The sequence below is a fragment of the Pan troglodytes genome, chromosome 11 (genome assembly GCF_028858775.2).
Source record: "Pan troglodytes isolate AG18354 chromosome 11, NHGRI_mPanTro3-v2.0_pri, whole genome shotgun sequence".
Lineage (NCBI taxonomy): Eukaryota > Metazoa > Chordata > Mammalia > Primates > Hominidae > Pan > Pan troglodytes.
This window is the reverse complement of record NC_072409.2, coordinates 43,770,968-43,788,692: the sequence shown is the minus strand read 5'-3', so window position 1 is coordinate 43,788,692 and position 17,725 is coordinate 43,770,968. Positions and strand designations below refer to the sequence as shown.

At 43.2% G+C, this 17,725-nt stretch overlaps 1 protein-coding gene across 23 annotated transcripts in view; it reads left to right on the top strand.

Annotated features, from left to right (window-relative positions):
- The first annotated feature begins 9,436 nt into the window (after positions 1 to 9,436).
- The window catches only part of AOPEP (aminopeptidase O (putative)), a 428,322-nt gene continuing 420,033 nt past the window's right edge, over positions 9,437 to 17,725 (top strand). For 11 of the 23 annotated variants that reach the window (XR_010148921.1, XR_008537134.1, XR_008537133.1 and 8 more), the window contains exon 1: positions 9,439 to 9,543. The gene's annotated coding sequence lies outside the window, so the exon portion shown is untranslated. Of the gene's footprint in view, positions 9,544 to 17,725 lie in introns of all 23 variants that reach the window. The other 12 variants (XR_010148923.1, XR_001720895.3, XR_008537136.1 and 9 more) reach the window with 6 other exon arrangements.

Here is a 17,725-nt window from a genome sequence, read left to right as displayed (position 1 = left end):
CTCTGTCCCTTTGAGCCAGATTTTTCTCCTTGTTTACTTCTTGCATCTGGCACCAATACTCTCCACAGTGATAGAAGCTGTAGCCAAAACTGCTATATGGCTATATATAAAATCTACAGTAATCTCTCCAACCCATTTTGACCAAGTCACTGAGATGACTTGTAGCTCATGGCTGTAAACTCATCATCGTATTTGACTTTCATTTACCGCCCATCCTACTCTAGTAGGATTTTTCTCCCAGAAACTTGCAAATATTTCAAATCCTGCGTTTCTATTTTGACACATTCATCCCACTTGTCTCTCATCAACCCACAGTGAGTTTTAGAGAGAATTTTTTTTGCAACAGTTCCCATCGTAGGAGATAATGACATGCAAACCCAAGTGAAGTTTGAACAGGCTCACTCCCTTTGGTATGACATGTGGGGTATTAGCCCATTTTCACACTTCTATAAAGAAATACTCAAGACTGGGTAATTTATAAAGGAAAGAGGTTTAATTGACTCACAGTTCTGCATGGCTGGGGAGGCCTCAGGAAACTTAACAATCATGGTGCAAGAGGAAGCAGGCACCTTCTTCACAACTCAGCAGGAAAGAGAACCTGTGAAGGAGGAACTGTCAAACACTTACAAAACCAGCAGATCTCGTGAGAACTCATTCACTATCAGCATGGGGGGTGGTTTCCCCTCATGCTGCTCTACCAAATCACCTCCCTCCCTCCACACGTGGGGATTACAATTCGAGATGAGATCTGGGTGGGAACATAGAGCCAAACCATATCATGTGGCCAGACTATGGTGACATTTAGGTGAGTCAGAAACCTGGCAGACAGGCTTTAGACAAATTTCCTTATCCTTAAGGAAATTCTTCTAAGATCTTAAAGGCTTATGCAACTATGTTTTGTATATAGGGGTAGTTATAAGAGTAGAAACTTGAAATTTTCAACCCTCCCACATCCTAAAAAATCATTTAGAGACATTCTGTCATTACACTTGAGAAAAATGTAAGCTCAGAGAAGTCGAGTGAGTTGCTGGAGTCATATAGATAGTGGCAGAGTCAAAAATATGATTTGGCAGGGCACGGTAGCTCACACCTGTAATCCCAGCACTTTGGGAGGCCAAGACAAGCAGATCATGAGGTCAAGAGATCGAGACCATCCTGGCCTACATGGTGAAACCCTGTCTGTACTAAAAATACAAATATTAGCTGAGCGTGGTGGTGTGCGCCTGTAGTCCCAGCTACTCAGGAGGCTGACGCAGGAAAATCACTTCAACCAGGGAGGCAGAGGTTGCAGTAAGCTGAGATTGCACCACTGCACTCCAGCCTGGTGACAGAGCGAGACTCTGTCTCAAAACAATAAATAAATAATTATGATTTTTCCTTTAGTGGGTGGAGATTTAGTGGCCTGCTCCCACCCAGAAATCCTGAAGTCCCTATAACAAGGCAAGGCACAACTATATCTTCTATTGTACACAAAGACCCCTTTCCTTCCTGTGAACTGTTTGTGGTTCAGCCTAAAACAATGTGAACAGCATACCAAAAACTGGGTTGGTATTAGAGCTATGCAAAAGGGGTATTGTAAAGATAGTTTAAATTCATGGAGAAGGGTTTCTCTAGCATATTCAAAAGAGAAAGATGGTAGCAACAACCGAAGTGAGAAGAACAAGAACAAGGTGAAACAGCAGAAGCATCAGCAGTTAGTATTTAAGCATGGAAAACAAGGGTTGGTATGGAAAAGAGTGAAGAGGAAAATGTACAACAAAAAATTGCTGGAATTTTCCCTGTCTCGCTTTTAAACTGCAAGCAGCCACAACAACAAAATAATTGCAAGCATCAACAACAACAAAAATCCTACTAGCAGGGGCTAAACCCAGAAGCAACATTGTTTCTATACTAAGAAGTCTGGAGGGAGCTAACAGGCTGGGTCAGCTGCTCAACAATGCTAGCAATGACTCAGGATCTCTTGCTCCTGCTCTGCCTCCTTCCTCCTTCCTCACTTGTTGACTTTTCACCCTCATGCTTGCCACCTGCTTTCACAAGATGGCTGCTGGGTGTTTCAGGCATTTCCCCCACCCAGGCTGGCATCACAAGCAATAGAGAGGAAGAGTACTATGCCAGCTAGCTCTTCTTTTTCACTGGCTTGTCTTTTTTTTTTTTTTTTTGAGACGGAGTCTCACTCTGTCACCCAGGCTGGAGTGCAGTGGCACGCGCGTGGCTCACTGCAACCTCCACCTCCTGGGTTCAAGCGATTCTCCTGCCTCAGCTTCCTGAGTAGCTGGGATTACAGGCGCCCGCCACCACGCCCAGCTAGTTTTTTGTATTTTTAGTAGAGATGGGGTTTCACCATCTTGGCCAGGCTGGTCTTGAACTCCTGACCTTGTTATCCACCCGCCTCGGCCTCCCAAAGTGCTGGGATTACAGGCGTGAGCTACCGCGCCCGGCCCTATGACTGTCTTTTCATAAGCAGGGAACATCTGTCCCAGAATCCCCTAGGAGCCTTCCCCTTCCATTTCATTGGCCAGACTGTGTCACAGGGCCACCCTTAGCTGTAAAATAAACTAGGACCATAAATACAGGACAGAGGGCAATGAGATTTCATGACTGCCTCAGATTTATAACCATTCATCCATTGAGGTTGGAGGAGGGGGTCTATATTCTCTGAGATCAATGGATTTTCTTCCACAAAATCAGCATTCTATTACTAGGGGGAAGAGGGGATACTGGGTAGGATACAATAAGTGAGGCTACAAAGTATTTGCTTAAGAATTTGCTTTAAGAAACTGATTTTAGGAGTTATTGCCTTCAGGCAACATATCTTCCAGGCCTTTGTTTTCTGGTCTCGTGGTCTGGGACCGGAAATGAGCCACCACTTTCTTCAAGAGGCTCTTTCATGCTATTCAGGTCTTGTAATCACCCAACAGGTTCATCTTGCCCACTGCCCAGAAAAGTCAATGCACTCAGAACAGCAGGTTTTTGCAGCAAATAAAGAGTTACAGTGATTGAAGGGCTGGCCAAGTAGAAGGATGAGAATTAATTTTCAAATCTGTCTCCCCAAGAACCTAGAGGGTAGGATTTTGTTTTTTGGTTATTTTTTGGATGGGGTTTTGCTCTTGTCACCCAGGCTGGAGTGCAATGGCATGATCTGGGCTCACTGCAACCTCTGCCTCCTGGGTTCAAGCAATTCTCCTGCCTCAGCCTCCCGAGTAGCTGGGACTACAGGTGCCCGCCACCATATCCAGCTAATTTTTTGTTTTTTTAGTAGAGATGGGGTTTCACCATGTTGGCCAGGATGGTCTTGATCTCTTGACCTCAGGTGATCGCCCGCCTTGGCCTCCCAAAGTGCTGGGAGTACAGGTGTGAGCCACTGCGCCTGGCCAAGGCTAGGGTTTTTTTTTTTGTTTTTTTGTTTTTTTGTTTTTGACAGAGTCTCGCTCTATTGCCCAGGCTGGAATGCAGTGGAGTGATCTCGGCTCACTGCAAGCTCCACCTGCCGGGTTCACGCCATTCTCCTGCCTCAGCCTCCCGAGTACCTGGGACTACGGGCGCCCGCCACCACACCCGGCTAATTTTTTGTATTTTTAGTAGAGACAGGATTTCACCATGTTAGCCAGGATGTTCTCAATCTCCTGACCTTGTGATCCACCTGCCTCGGCCTCCCAAAATGCTGGGATTACACGCATGAGTCACTGCACCCGGTCAAGGCTAGGGTTTTTAAGGATAATTTGGTGGGCAAGGGGCTAGGGAATGGGTGCTGCTGATTGGTTGGGGATGTAATCATAGGAGTGTGGAAAACAGTCCTTGTGTGCTGAGTTAGTTTCTGGGTGAGGCCACAGGACTGGCTGAATCATGGGTGATGTGTCCAGGTGGAGTCAGTTGGTCCCATAAAGCAAAAGTCTGAAAAACATCTTAAAAGGCCAGTCTTAGGTTCTACAATAATGATGTTATCTACAGGAGCAATTGGGGAGGTCCCAAATCTTATGACCTCCAGCTTTATGTCTTTTGAGCAGTAAGGGATTATAAGAAAGCAAGCTAAGGAACAATGGCTGGTTATTGTTTAATTACACATACATCTTAGCAGATTAAGGCCCCTTCCACAATCCTAACCTAGTGGCCTTTTGTTAGTTGTACAAAGGCAGTTTCAGTCCCTGAACAAAGAGGACTTTGAGGGACCATCTTTGCTTCGAAGCTCAACTATAAATTCCTCCCATGGTTAGCTTGGCCTACACCCAGGAGTGAGCAAAGACAGCCAGCCTGTGAGGCTGGAAGCAAGATGGAGTCAACCATGCTAGATTTCTCCCACTGTCATAATCTTTGCAAAGACAGTTTCAGTCTGGGTGAAGTCTGCAAATGTCTTTACTGTGTATTTTTCTTTTGACTCCTAGTCCTTCAGTTAGATTCAGTTAGAATTAGATTTGGTGGAAGACATAGACCCAAAATAAAGTGACTTAAATGAAAGTGCAGCTTATTTATCTTGGTTAAAGTGCAACTTATGTGGTAGCTCTGTCCACGAAGTCCTCAGGGACCGAACTCTTTCTATCTTGCTGCTTTCCTCTAATGCTCTGAGGGTTGAATTATGATCTAAAATGGCTACTTAGACAAACCAATACATCTGCATTTCAATCAAAAGGAAGGATGATGGAAAAAAAGAAGACAAACTTTTGTCTTATCTGTTTGGTAAGGATGGTTGCCACACCTTGCTACATGATACTTTCTCTTACAGCCATTACCCAGTGCATAGTCACAGGGCCACAGCTAGCTGCAAGGGAGGCTGAAAAATGTTGTCTTTCTTCTGAGTGGCCATGTTAGAATTAGATAAAGATATTTTATTACCTAGAATGTGAGCGTTCTAGTATTATGAAACAACAACAATAAAATAACAACAACAACTGGATATTGAGGACCGGCCAGCAATCTCTGTCATCCTCTCCTCTGTTGAACTTAGTTCATCTGAGCTAATTCTGTCTGAAATTCTTTTGAACTTTAATCCAATGCACTAAATCTCGGTGAGGATATGAGTAGATTTCATGGAGCTGACAGCATCAGAGGGGAAAAAAGTCACTAATGAAAATCATATCTCAACCCATTAATGAAAATCACATCCACTAGGGAGTACACATTCCTAAGCCCAGACCTTAGGGGTATATCTCTGCTTGCGACATGAATACTCATCAATATAAGTTTTGCAAGTGGAACACTTAGTATTCTCAGGAGTAACCAAATGAATACAAGATGTTGACTCATGTCACTTTGACTCCGTGAGGTGTTGATTTTGTATATATAAACACAAACATTTAAATCAAAATTATATTTGCATCAATGATTTGCATCAATAAAAGTATGTCCTGGAGCAAATTTCATTTTGTAAATTTATAAAAAATTCATTTTAATATTTTATGTTTTAAATTTTATATTACATACAAACTGTTATATAACATTTATATAACTGTTTCTCATTTTTCTACTTCACTAGAATTATTTTCACTGGAATCATTTCCAGTTCTTTTACATGTAAGCTTCCCATTGAAGTTACAATTTAGCATTATTTTTTGACTTCATGACAAATTATAGTCATTAGAGTTTCTGACATTATGAGTTTTCTTTTGTGGTTAATTAACCAAGACCAGTTGTTTTTCCGCTGAAACTTTGTATATCTAAATCTTGTCAAAAAGATTTTATTGATTTTTTCATCAATTTAAAATAAGTGACACATTTTACCATGTCTGTTTTTCTCAATTTTTCCAGTTTTCTTTTCTTTTTTTTTTTTGAAATGGAGCCTTGCTCTGTCGCCCAGCTGGAATGCAGTCGCGCGATCTCGGCTCACTGCAAGCTCCGCCTCCCGGGTTCACGCCATTCTCCTGTCTCAGCCTCCTGAGCAGCTGGGACTACAGGTGCCTGCCACCACGCCTGGCTAATTTTTTTTTGTATTTTTAGGAGAGATGAGGTTTCACCGTGTTAGCCAGGATGGTCTTGGTCTCCTGACCTCGTAATCCACCCGCCTAGGCCTCCCAAAGTGCTGGGATTACAGGCGTGAGCCACCGCGCCCAGCCAATTTTTCCTGTTTTCAATGTTACCAATCAGCAGTTATTTTTCAGTCAGTTTTAATTTTATAACTAAATAGTGTTCAGTTTTGGCCACTGTTAATTTCATTTTGTATTTATTTCTATCAAGTCCAGTTTTCCCTGTCAACCTGGTCACAATATCCTTGGCATTACAATAGCCAGGCAAAATAACAACAACAAAAAACCCAATGAGATAAAACCCCAAATTCCAGGCAACTATTCTGACATGTTTGGTGGCTATAAAGATGGAAATAAATACACCTTAGGAATCTTCTAGTTCCATCTTCTCATTTTATAAGTGAAAAAACTGAGGTTCCCCAAGAAAGATGAAGTCTTGAGCCAGTGCAAGAGTTATTAAGGATGGAGGTGATGAGCAGGTGTGATAAATACTGATTGGACTGTGGGATGACAAAGAGGGACAAGTCTAGGATGATCTTGGATTTCAGGCTTGGGTGACTGGGTGGATATTGATGCTATTAACTCAGACAAAAATACATGAGTAGGTCAGGTTTGGGGGTGGGGACAGAGGACGAGTTCAGGTTTTTAAATGCTAGCCCGATGTTTAAGTGGAATCTAGATATTTGAATAAGGTTTTTTTTTTTTTTTTTTTTTTTTTTGAGACAGAGTCTCACCCTGTAGCCCAGGCTGGAATGCAATGGCATGATCTCAGCTTACTGCAACCTCCGCCTCCCAGGTTCAAACCATTCTCCTGCCTCAGCCTCCCAAGTAGCTGGGATTACAGGTGCATGCCACCACGTCCAGCTAATTTTTGTATTTTTAGTAGAGACGGGGTTTCACCATGTTGGCCAGGATGGTCTCGAACTCCTGACCTCAGGTGATCCTCCCGCCTTGGCCTCCCAAAGCATTGGGATTACAGGCATGAGCCACTGCACCCGGCCTGAATAAGAAATTTTTAAACAGGTCTGAATGGAAAGATAGACTTGGGAATTGTCAGCTTACAAACTTACAGGTGGTAGTCACCTGACGAGAGACAAAGTCACCACCCTGGGAAAATACACATCAAGGAGGCAAAGTTTGTGCAGGCCTGCAGGCCTCATATGGACAGCAGATGTGTTTTGTTTGGTCCAAAACAGAAGTTTAATAAAATGTGAATTAGTGAGCAATGTTTAAAATTTGTGAGATTTCATGTAAATATCTGTATATCGATTGGTGTTTTTTTTTCTCTTTTCTTTTTTTTTTTTTTTTTTGAGATGGAGTCTCACTTTGTCACCCAGGCTGGAGCACAGTGGCGTGATGTTGACTCACTGCAACCTCTGCCTCCTGGGTTCAAGCGATTCTCTTGCCTCAGCCTCCTGGGTAGCTGGGATTACAGGCACCCACCACCACGCCCGGCTAATTTTTGTATTTTTAGTAGAGACAGGGTTTCACCTTATTGGTCAGGCTGGTCTTGAACTCCTGACCTTGTGATCTGCCCGCCTCAGTCTCCCAAAGTTCTAGGATTACAGGCGTGAGTCACTGTACCTGGCCCTCGATTATCTTTTAAGCAGGGGATCTGACATCACCGGGTCAGCATTCCTGGTTGGCAAAAATCAACAGAGCTGTGGTAGGGACCACGAGCTCCAGATCACCACAGTCTCTATCCCTGGGCTTCACTCCTTTGTGTTAACTGCCCGGCTGCTGTAGGCTTTGGGGTTTGCAGCCTCTGATGGAGCCTAAGAAAGCCAAGGGAAAAAAGAGCTCAGGAAAAGGGAAAGTGGAAGCCAGTGATAGAAACTGAGGAAAGATAGGTGACAGGAGAACCTAGAGGACTGACTTGGAAACAAGCAAAGAAATCAAGTTTGAAAGGAGGCGAAACAAACCTTGTTTTAGCTATATGATCCAGCTATTTGCTTAGGCCCCAAATTTAAGAATTATTTTTGACACTTTTCCTTATCTCCCTTATCTAAACTCATCTCCAAGTCTGTCACATCTACCTCAGAATTATTCCTGAAATTTGTCCATTTCTATCATTTCTTACCTGCTCATTGCAAAAGCAACTCTTCTCTTTGCATCCTTTTAAATTGTTTCTCAAAAGTTTCATGTATACACAGCAGCTAGCAGGGTGATGTTATAAAACTAGATCCTGTCACTTACGTGTTGATAACTCTTCACTAGTTTCCCCTTACACTTCGAATAAACTCGTATTCCTCACAGGGACCCAGAGAGTCTGTGCATGATGGGGACTCTCCTTGCCTTCTTGATCTCATCCTCTGTTCTTCCCATGACCTACTTTCTCACTTTCTCCAAGGCACCACATTCTGCCCCTTCCCTATTGCTTGCTCACATGTAGATTCTTCTCTTGGCTGTTCTTTCCTTAGCTCTCCACAGAGTTGGCTGCTTCTCAGTTTACTGAACCTCTTCAGAGGGCACTTTCTTGACATCTCAAATCAAAAGGTCACCTGTCTTCCTTTAATTTCTCAGCAACTTATTTTCCTTCTACTTTTTTTTTTTTTTTTTTGAGACGGAGTCTCGCTGTCGCCCAGGTTGGAGTGCAGTGGCGCGATCTCGGCTCACTGCAGGCTCCGCCCCCCGGGGTTCACGCCATTCTCCTGCCTCAGCCTCCAGAGTAGCTGGGACTACAGGCGCCCACCACCTCGCCCGGCTAATTTTTTGTATTTTTAGTAGAGACGGGGTTTCACCGTGTTAGCCAGGATGGTCTCGATCTCCTGACTTTGTGATCCGCCTGCCTCGGCCTCCCAAAGTGCTGGGATTACAAGCGTGAGCCACCGCGCCCGGCCTTTCCTTCTACATTTAATGTTTGCTTTCTCAACTAGAAAGTAATCCCCATGAGGGAAGGCACAGCGTCTGTCTTGTTCCTGGTTGTTTCCCCAGCTTTTGTTAAGGGTGCTTGCCTGGCACACAGGAGGACCTTAAATTGTGGTGGAATTAATATGTGAACAATAGTCACATGCAGCAGAGGTGAGACTAGGCTAAGGAATAAAACTGCACATCTGTATTTCAGTAACTTTTTTTAAATTTTATTTGAAACAGGGTCTTGCTCTGTGGCTCAGGGTGGAGTGTAGTGGCACGTTCATAGCTCACTGCAGCCTCGAACTCCTGGACCTAAGCAATCCTCCTGCCTCAGCCTCCATAGTAGCTGGACCACAGGTGCACGCCACCACACTCGGCTAATTTTTTAATTTTTTTGTAGAGACGGGGCCTCCACAGGTTGCCCAGGCTGGTGATTTTTTTCTTAAGCTTCATAAAGATTTTGCAATTAGGAATACTAGGGTACCAGGGCAACTCTACAAGCCCTAGCCAGCCAAGCTGCTCGCGCCCTCCTATGACCGCGGCAGCTCCGCGCCTGCGCAGATCTCCCCCGGGCGGTCTCGCCCGCTCATCCTAAGGGGGCGGGCCTAGCGGAAGGCGGGCCAGGCAGAATGCGGCCCCGGGCGCGTGTGGATGACGTCACCCGGCGCGTGCCGGGGTAGCCCGTAGTAACCCCGAGTCTGCGGAAGTGGTGACCCGTGGGACGCGGCTGAGACAGGTAACCTGTTCGCTCCCTGTTGGGTCCCTGCCTTCCTCTCCTCCGGCGTCGGGATGGCGGCGGGGACAGCATCATTCCGTTCTGAAGGCGACGGGGAACCGTCCCTTACCCTCACTTTTGCTCGACCAGCGAGGACCCGCATCCCCTCCTCAGTTCTCCCAGACTCCTGGGGCTGAAACCCATCCTGGGGACTGGGCGGAGCGGTCACATCTTACCACCTCAGCTGTAGAGGTGGCCACGGGCTCTGGCTGTCTTCTCCCCGGCGGCACAGACCTTTCTCAGCCTCTGGGTGCCTCCTCCTTCGTCTCTTCCCTCCAGGCCCTCGGTCACCTGCCGGTCTCGGCTTCTAGCCCCACAGGGCTCATCTCCAGTCTTAAGTAGGCAGAACAGTTTCGATTCGATTCATTTCCACTTGCAGTGAAACCCGTCCGCCTCTTCTTCCCCCGGAGGATCTTTACTGAGAGCACCACATTTTGAGTTTTGGTGTCCCTATAGAACATTCATACTGTTAGTCTGGAGTTTTGTTCATTAACGCATGCATAGGCGGGGAGGGGATGGCACAGTAATGTGATTATGATTATCTATTGTGATAATAAAAGATCCACTTAGGCTCCAATCCACTGTTGAGATGCATGGAACAGTTAATAGCATTGCATAAAATGCCCCTTGTACCTGATTTCTTTTTGGTTTTCGTGCAATGATGACAATTACGCTTGCAAAGGTAGCCCTCAAAATAAGTAACATAACCCGCTAGGGATGTTTAGATCGCAAAAAAACAACAATAAGGTTCATATGGTTGATAAAGAAATAATATGGGTTATTACAAAACCAGACAGAATAGATGCTGAGTGTATGGGATGACAAGCAGAATTCTGAAATCCTTGATCTCATTGATTGTTTGGTTTTGTATTTTTAAAATACTTTTAGTCTGTTCCATTTTTGAATAGTGTATATTGTGCTTCGTATAAGTCTGGGAAGCCTTCCAATGACTTGCTAATTGGGAAGATTAGATTATTCCAATATTTGGGGGACAAAGTAGAATAAGGTTAGGGTATAATAATAGTTGCTTACTGTTGGCCCATCTGCTTTATCCCAGGTACTGTGTTCAATACTTTGCATATGTTTTCTCCTTACTTCATACAACCACCTCGTGAGTTAGGAATTATTACCCCCAATTTATAGAGAAGGAAATTGAGTTTCGGTTATATGAAATTGACTTGCTAAAAATTCACAGTTAACTAAATGGCAAAATCAAGATTTAAATTCAGGTCTGAATATGACTTCAAAGCCTGCACTTTTCTTAAAGGACTCTACTAATGCTCAAATTTTAGGCTTTTTACAATAGTTGCACACAATTTTATGAGTTTGTTCACCTACACAAATGATTTAACACTTTTTAATATATTTAATACTGTATTAAGTTCCCATATTCCTGGAGTTAAAACACCTGGAAAGCTTAATTTGTGATCCTTCCTGCGTGCGCGCGCGCGCACGCACACACACACACACACACACACACACACACACACACACACACACACCATCCTTATCTTTAAGAATGAGATAAATGGCAAACAAGATTGTGCAGTAAAACCCTGCTGTTTGGAGTCCTCAGGGAATGGGTAATTTTACAGTTGAGAGCTTTACTTCTTTAGAAATGAAAATTATATTGACTCTTTGAGATGGAAATTTTAAAAATGTACTACACAATTTCTTGCCTTCTTAAACACTCAGGATGCCGAGTAGATTTTTGACCTCACTGTGCCCGGTCGAGGACAGTTCTTCTAAGGAATTTGGCTGTGAGGAGATAAAGAAGAGTTAGAGGGAGATGTGGACTTAAGGGAGGGTTTTGTTCATTTGTGGGTTTTTCCTGTAAGAAGAGACTGGAACATTCACATTTCTGAAGTGGAAAGGGCTTGGAAACAGGAAGATGCTGAGGTCAAGGATTTAGAGGGCTGGATGATTGATGAAGCAAGGTCCCAGAGGCCACCAAAAGACGATCTCCAGAGCAGAGGCCACCTTCAGGCTATGCGGGGCACGAGGGACACTTCTTCCACTCTCCTGGGAGGGATGGGGAGAAGGGTGGGCACAGACGTGAGTGAGTGTGTGGGATGAGGAAGAAATGTGTGGAAGTTCTTGTGTGATGGAGCAAAAGTTCTTAAGTGCAGCAGGTGAATTTGCTGACATTGCATTGATTTGTTGGGATAGGGATTGAGGAAAGTTGGTAGAAGTTTAGAATAATCACTGAGGGAAAAGGACAGGGTTTGATGGGGAGACTAGAGAGAAACATGAAGGGTTGCCTGTCTAGGAAAGTTGGTGTCCCACCAAAGCTGAAGTCTATGGATATCTAGAGTCAGATATTCTTGTGATCGTGATATTTATTCAGCTTTTGTTGAGCTTAGTAGTTTAGAAGTACAGAAGGTGGATGATTCCATTGCTTAAAGGTTTGGTTTTATAAAAGTTCTGTCAGAAGGATGAAAGAGCAAGAGACTTGAGGTTAAAATGTTCCAAGAGTGTTTGAAGAAATGAACTAAGTTATTCTAAAGATGTCCATAGAGGCTGGGGGCACTGTGGCTCACTCATCCCAGCACCTTGGGAGCCCAAGGCAGGAGGATCCCTTGAGCCCAGGAGTTCAAGACCAGCCTGGGCAACATGATGAAATCCTGCTACTACAAAAAATACAAAAATTAGCCAGGCATGATGGCATACGCCTGTAGTCTCAGGTACTTGGGGGAGGCTGAGATGGAAGGATTAGCTTGAGCCCAGCAGGTCGAGGCTGCAGTGAGCTGTAGTGGCGCCACTGCACTCCAGCCTGGGAGACACAGCGATGAGACCCTGTCTTAAAAAAAAAAAAAAAGAAAGAAAAGAAGACCATAGAGCAGGGAGTCTCTACTTCTGAAACATTTATAATTCTCTGCTGTGGGGGGCTGTCCTGTGCATTGTAGGATGTTAGCAGTATCTCTGGTCTCTGCCTATTAGATGCCTGTAGCAGACCTCTCCAGTGTGATAATCAAAAATGTCTCAAGACGTTGCCAAATGTCTTCTGAGGGGCAAAATCAGCCCCAATTGAGAACCACTGCCGTAGAGTCAGAGGAAGCAGATGGATTGGAGAAAATGTTAAAGCTAAGGGACTGGAGTCTCGATGAAAAAAGAAAGAGCTGGCAAGTAAGCAAGTGAAAGAGTAGGAAGACTGGGAGGCTGTGCTTGGAGGTTAGACTATTGAAATTATGTCAGAGGTGGAGCTCTTCCACATAATGAAAATGTCTGGGCCGGGCACAGTGGCTCACGCCTGTAATCCCAGCACTTTGGAAGGCCGAGGCGGGTAGATCACGAGGTCAGGAGATCGAGACCATCCTGGCTAACGCAGTGAAACCCTATCTCTACTAAAAATACAAAAAATTAGCTGGGCGTGGTGGCGGGCGCCTATAGTCCCAGCTACTCGTGAGGCTGAGGCAGGAGAATGGCGTGAACTGGTGAGGCGGAGCTTGTAGTGAGCCGAGATCGCGCCACTGCACTCCAGCCTGGGCGACAGAGCGAGACTCCATCTCAAAAAAAAAAAAAAAAAAAAAAAGTCAAGAATGGACCATTGGTCTTCTTCTGTCTAGTATAAATTTTATAAACAGATTAATATCAGAGATCATTATGCATTTCCTTGAGAGTGAAGAAGAAACGACATCCAGGCCTGTTTCCTAACAGCAGTGATTATTTCCACTTCCAGGCGTAGTGACCATTGTTCAGCCTGACCTCCATTAATTCTGTTGAATAATTCTTTTGAAAAGTGATGTTTTTTATTTCTTGACTCATAAAGCGTGTAACTTACATGCTATTTGAGAATAAACCTCTATTTTACATTGAGATTTATACCAAATGGCAAAATATAGGATCTCTCTTTCTATCTTCGGACAGAATGAGAAGAAACACTTTTTCTACAAGTAAAAATTGTTTTTAAAAAACAGCAAAAAGGATGAAATAGTTGCCTAAATAAGAGGCGTAACTCAGACGTATTCAGAAACTAGTTTTCAACCTTAGTTTCTGCTGCAGGTTTTCTCAGGATTGTGTAGTCATCATCACAGTGGTTATGAAGAATTAGGACATAGTTGGGTCGGTGGTTGTAATTCTGACTGGTTGTTTAATATAATTATACTATTATGTACACTGAGAAATTTATATACTAAGTAAAGCATGTCTTGTAATGTTAAAGAAAAAAAAGACGATTAATTTGCTACGTGCAGTGAAGGCGAAGGTTGTTGGCGCTGAGTAGGTCATTTTGAGAGTGGGGAAATGGAGATAATGTTACCTGTGGTTAGGGAGCAGGTTGGAAAAGCAGCAGCAGGACAGCCTCAGAGTTTCTGAAATGACACCAGGACTAAGGCTTTCTGGATGCTTGTTTTCTCACTCCGCCCGGTAAGTGCTTCTCAGCTCTTTTCTAGCATAATCATTTCCCCCAACTTTTACTTCTCTCTTGTAGTGTTTTAACAAGTCAAGAGACTTATCTAACTTGTTTTTTTTTTTTTTTTTTGAGACGGAGTCTCGCTCTGTCGCCCAGGCTGGAGTGCAGTGGCGTGATCTCGGCTCACTGCAAGCTCCGCCTCCCGGGTTCACGCCATTCACCTGCCTCAGCCTCCCAAGTAGCTGGGACTACAGGCGCCCGCTACCATGCCCGGCTAGTTTTTGTATTTTTAGTAGAGACGGGGTTTCACTGTGTTAGCCAGGATGGTCTCGATCTCCTGACCTCGTGATCCGCCTGCCTCAGCCTCCCAAAGTGCTGGAATTACAGGCGTGAGCCACCGTGCCCGGCCCAACTTGTTTTTTTAAATAGTACTTTTTAGATGAATAGTTCTTCAGTATTCTCTTGATTTGATTTTGCCATCTTTTTGCTAGGCCTCCAAAAAGCCCTGGTTTCTGTGCTATGTGATATACTTTTAGAGCAGTTCTTTTGCATTTGGGCATCTGATTATAAAGTCTCTCGTTGGTAAAAGAAATGTCAACATATCTTTAAATTTTACAACTCTTAGAAGGTTTTTTTTCCCGCTGCCTTTTTTCCCTAGTCTGTTCTCTTTTGCCTTTTTTTTTTTTTTTTTTTTTTTTTGAGACGGAGTTTCGCTCTTGTTGCCCAGGCTGGAGTGCAATGGCATGATCTTTGCTCACCGCATCCTCCACCTCACTGGTTCTAGCAATTCTCCTGCCTCAGCCTCCCAAGTAGCTGGGATTACAGGCACCTGGCACCACACCTGGCTAATTTTTGTATTTTTAGTAGAGGTGGCGTTTCACCATGTTGGCCAGGCTGGTTTCGAACTCCTGACCTCAAGTGATCTGCCCACCTCGGCCTCCCAAAGTGCTAGGATTACAGGTGTGAGCCACCCCGCCCAGCCTGTTCTCTTTTACTTTTTATTGTTCCATATTCGTTTTTAACATATCCATATGTACAGTGTTAATTGGGAACTAATTACAGTGTACTCTAGAGGATGTAAGCAACTTCTAGAATATGCCTTTTAATATTCTCCCCATGTTTGATAATCCATGCTTTCAGTCAACTTTTTTTTTTTTTACCTTATCTTTATGAGCATAACCTACATTATTTATCAAGTAAGAATGGGTACTAACTCCCATCTCTTTTACAAAGCATTAAAAACACACAACTGTCTTATCCACAGATACAAGCTGATGTAGGTTTTGTTGTTACATCATTAGTCTTGTCACTGAAAAACAGTAAGTAGGTGGCATTAAAAGCCTTGGAGTTTTAACTTGATTCTCATACAAATTTTTCATGAATCTAGTCTATTTGATAGGGTATAAGAAGTGTCTTCTACCAAGGAATTTCCTGTGATAGGCAGTAAATTCCCTATTGGTGTTTAATAATGATATTTTATTACCTTATTCACATACTTAAATATGAGGATTTCTAAGAAAAAGATATTACCTCAAGAAAGAGTGATGACTAGGATTTCATACGGACCTGATTTGTTTTGGTGTTTAGGATCTGGCACATCAAAGGAGAAATGGGTTGTTCTCTCCAGACCATGAAAATGGACATTTATACTAAATACAGAATATAAACTCAAGAGCATGACAGAAGACTATGTTTTATCAAATAACTTAACACTTTAAAAAGCAGCAGCATTACATTCTAGCAGTTGCTCTCTAGTGGCAGATAGCACAGGTCTGTGTCCTGTCTGCAGCAGTCTCTGTGCTGTCTGCAATCTTGGCCAAATCAAGATCCTTCAGTGGTCATGTTTGAGCAAGTGGATGCCCAAGGACTTTGACTGTTAGTTTATAACAAATTTTTTTTTTTGTTTTGGAACATGGCATAACATCTTTTCTAATAAGAGAGTATTTCAGGTTCTGGAAATATCATGGTTACTGTATATGCTGTGTTTAATCATTTTCTTTCTCTTTTTTTTTTTTTTTTTGAGACAGTGTCTCACTCTGTTGCCCAGGCTGGAGTGCAGTGGCATGATCACAACTCGTTGCAAGCTTAATCTCCCAGGCTCAAGTGATCCTCCTGCCTCAGCCTCCTGGGTATCTGGGACTACAGGTGCGCACCACCATGCTCAGCTAATTTTTTGTATTTTCTTTAGAGATGACATTTTGCCGTGTTGCTCAGGCTGATCTTGAACCCTTGGGCTCCAGTGATCCACCTGCCTTGACCTTCAAAGTGCGGGGATTACAAGTGTGAGCCACTGCATCTGGCCTAGTCATTTTCTTATGATGGTTTTAGAAATTCCTATTTTTTACACCACATGGCGAATTGTAATGTTATGTAGTATTTACACCATGTAACCAGCTCATGGCAAGCACTTTAAACATACCCTTAGGTTCCTTCTGTATTGGTGTAGTTCTGTATTTGTTCTCTAGGTTTACACTTTTTTCTTCAGCCTTTATAAGAAATGGAATCTTAGCCTTTATAAGAAATGGAATCTTAAAGGAAAATAAACTGTTGAAACTTACCTTTAAAACTTCCTAATTCATTTCAATATGACCTACAAATTAAGTGTCAGTTGCCTGTTTAAATTTAAAAGATGATTGAGCTCCTGAAGATCTAAAGATATTTAAGCTATACCAAATGCATTTTCTTACCTTAATCCCAGGTGCTTTTCAATTTCCAGGAATTTGTTGAAATATTTTGTCTTGGCAAGGATGAACTGAATACATGTTCAGTTTACCACATAGAATCTGGTGCTGGGAGTATATTTTAAACCTTGATGAGGTGGATTCAAAACCATTTAGAGAGAAAGGGGCACCCATTTGCAGTGTGTAAAGTCTGGATCTTCCTCTGAATGGAGAAATGTGCGTTCTATATTTATTCCCACAAAGAACTAGAATATAAATATTGAAATCTGAATGCCTTTTATTTATTTATTTTTATTGATTGATTTATTTACTGGCCTTGGCAATCCTCTGAGTTTATACTTGAACTTATTTTGCCCGTAGATACAGTGCTCCCCGCCGAGTTCATCTGCACAGCTGCAGCACCGGGAACATGATCACCAAATAAATCCTAGGGTGGAGGAGCTTGTCTTGCTTTCTGGCTGAAGGAAGTGTAGTTGCCTAAGACAGGAACAGAGGGACCTCTTGCCCTTCCTACAGTTTTTCCTGTTGTAGGAAGTATAGTGTCCTACAGAGAAGGACAGAAAGATGGTTGGTGCAGTGTAGGAAGTGGGAGTTGTAAGGTCAGACAGAGGCCAGCAATTGGGGGAGGGATAAGGAAGCCTGCTTATACTTGGAGTTGCCAAGAAAAGGCCTGCTAATCACCCATATACAAGTTTTCAATAATGAGAATTTCCTCAATATACTTAACAGCAAGAGTCCTACACAGGAAGCCCTGCAGTAAGTGGCCAGAGAATTTGCCAGATGCAGCCATTTTTAGCATCACTGAACTCTACAGTGGATTTTAAATAGTACTGGTTGGGAGGAGACCAGAGTTAGATTAAGCCTGTTCTCAAAGTTTGGTCTCTGGACCAGCATATTAATATTGGAACTTGTTAGAAATGCAGATTCTTAGAGCCCAGTAGTCTGTGTTTGAACCACTGGCCCAGCCAATTCAACCTAATTGTAGTGGCAAAGTCAAAATATTGGGAAAGAATGAGTGAAAACTTCATTATATGTTAGAACATCTTCTGATGTTTATATAGGGATGGCAGGGAATGCTGTTGCAAGTTGAAGGACGGAAAAAACGGCTTCA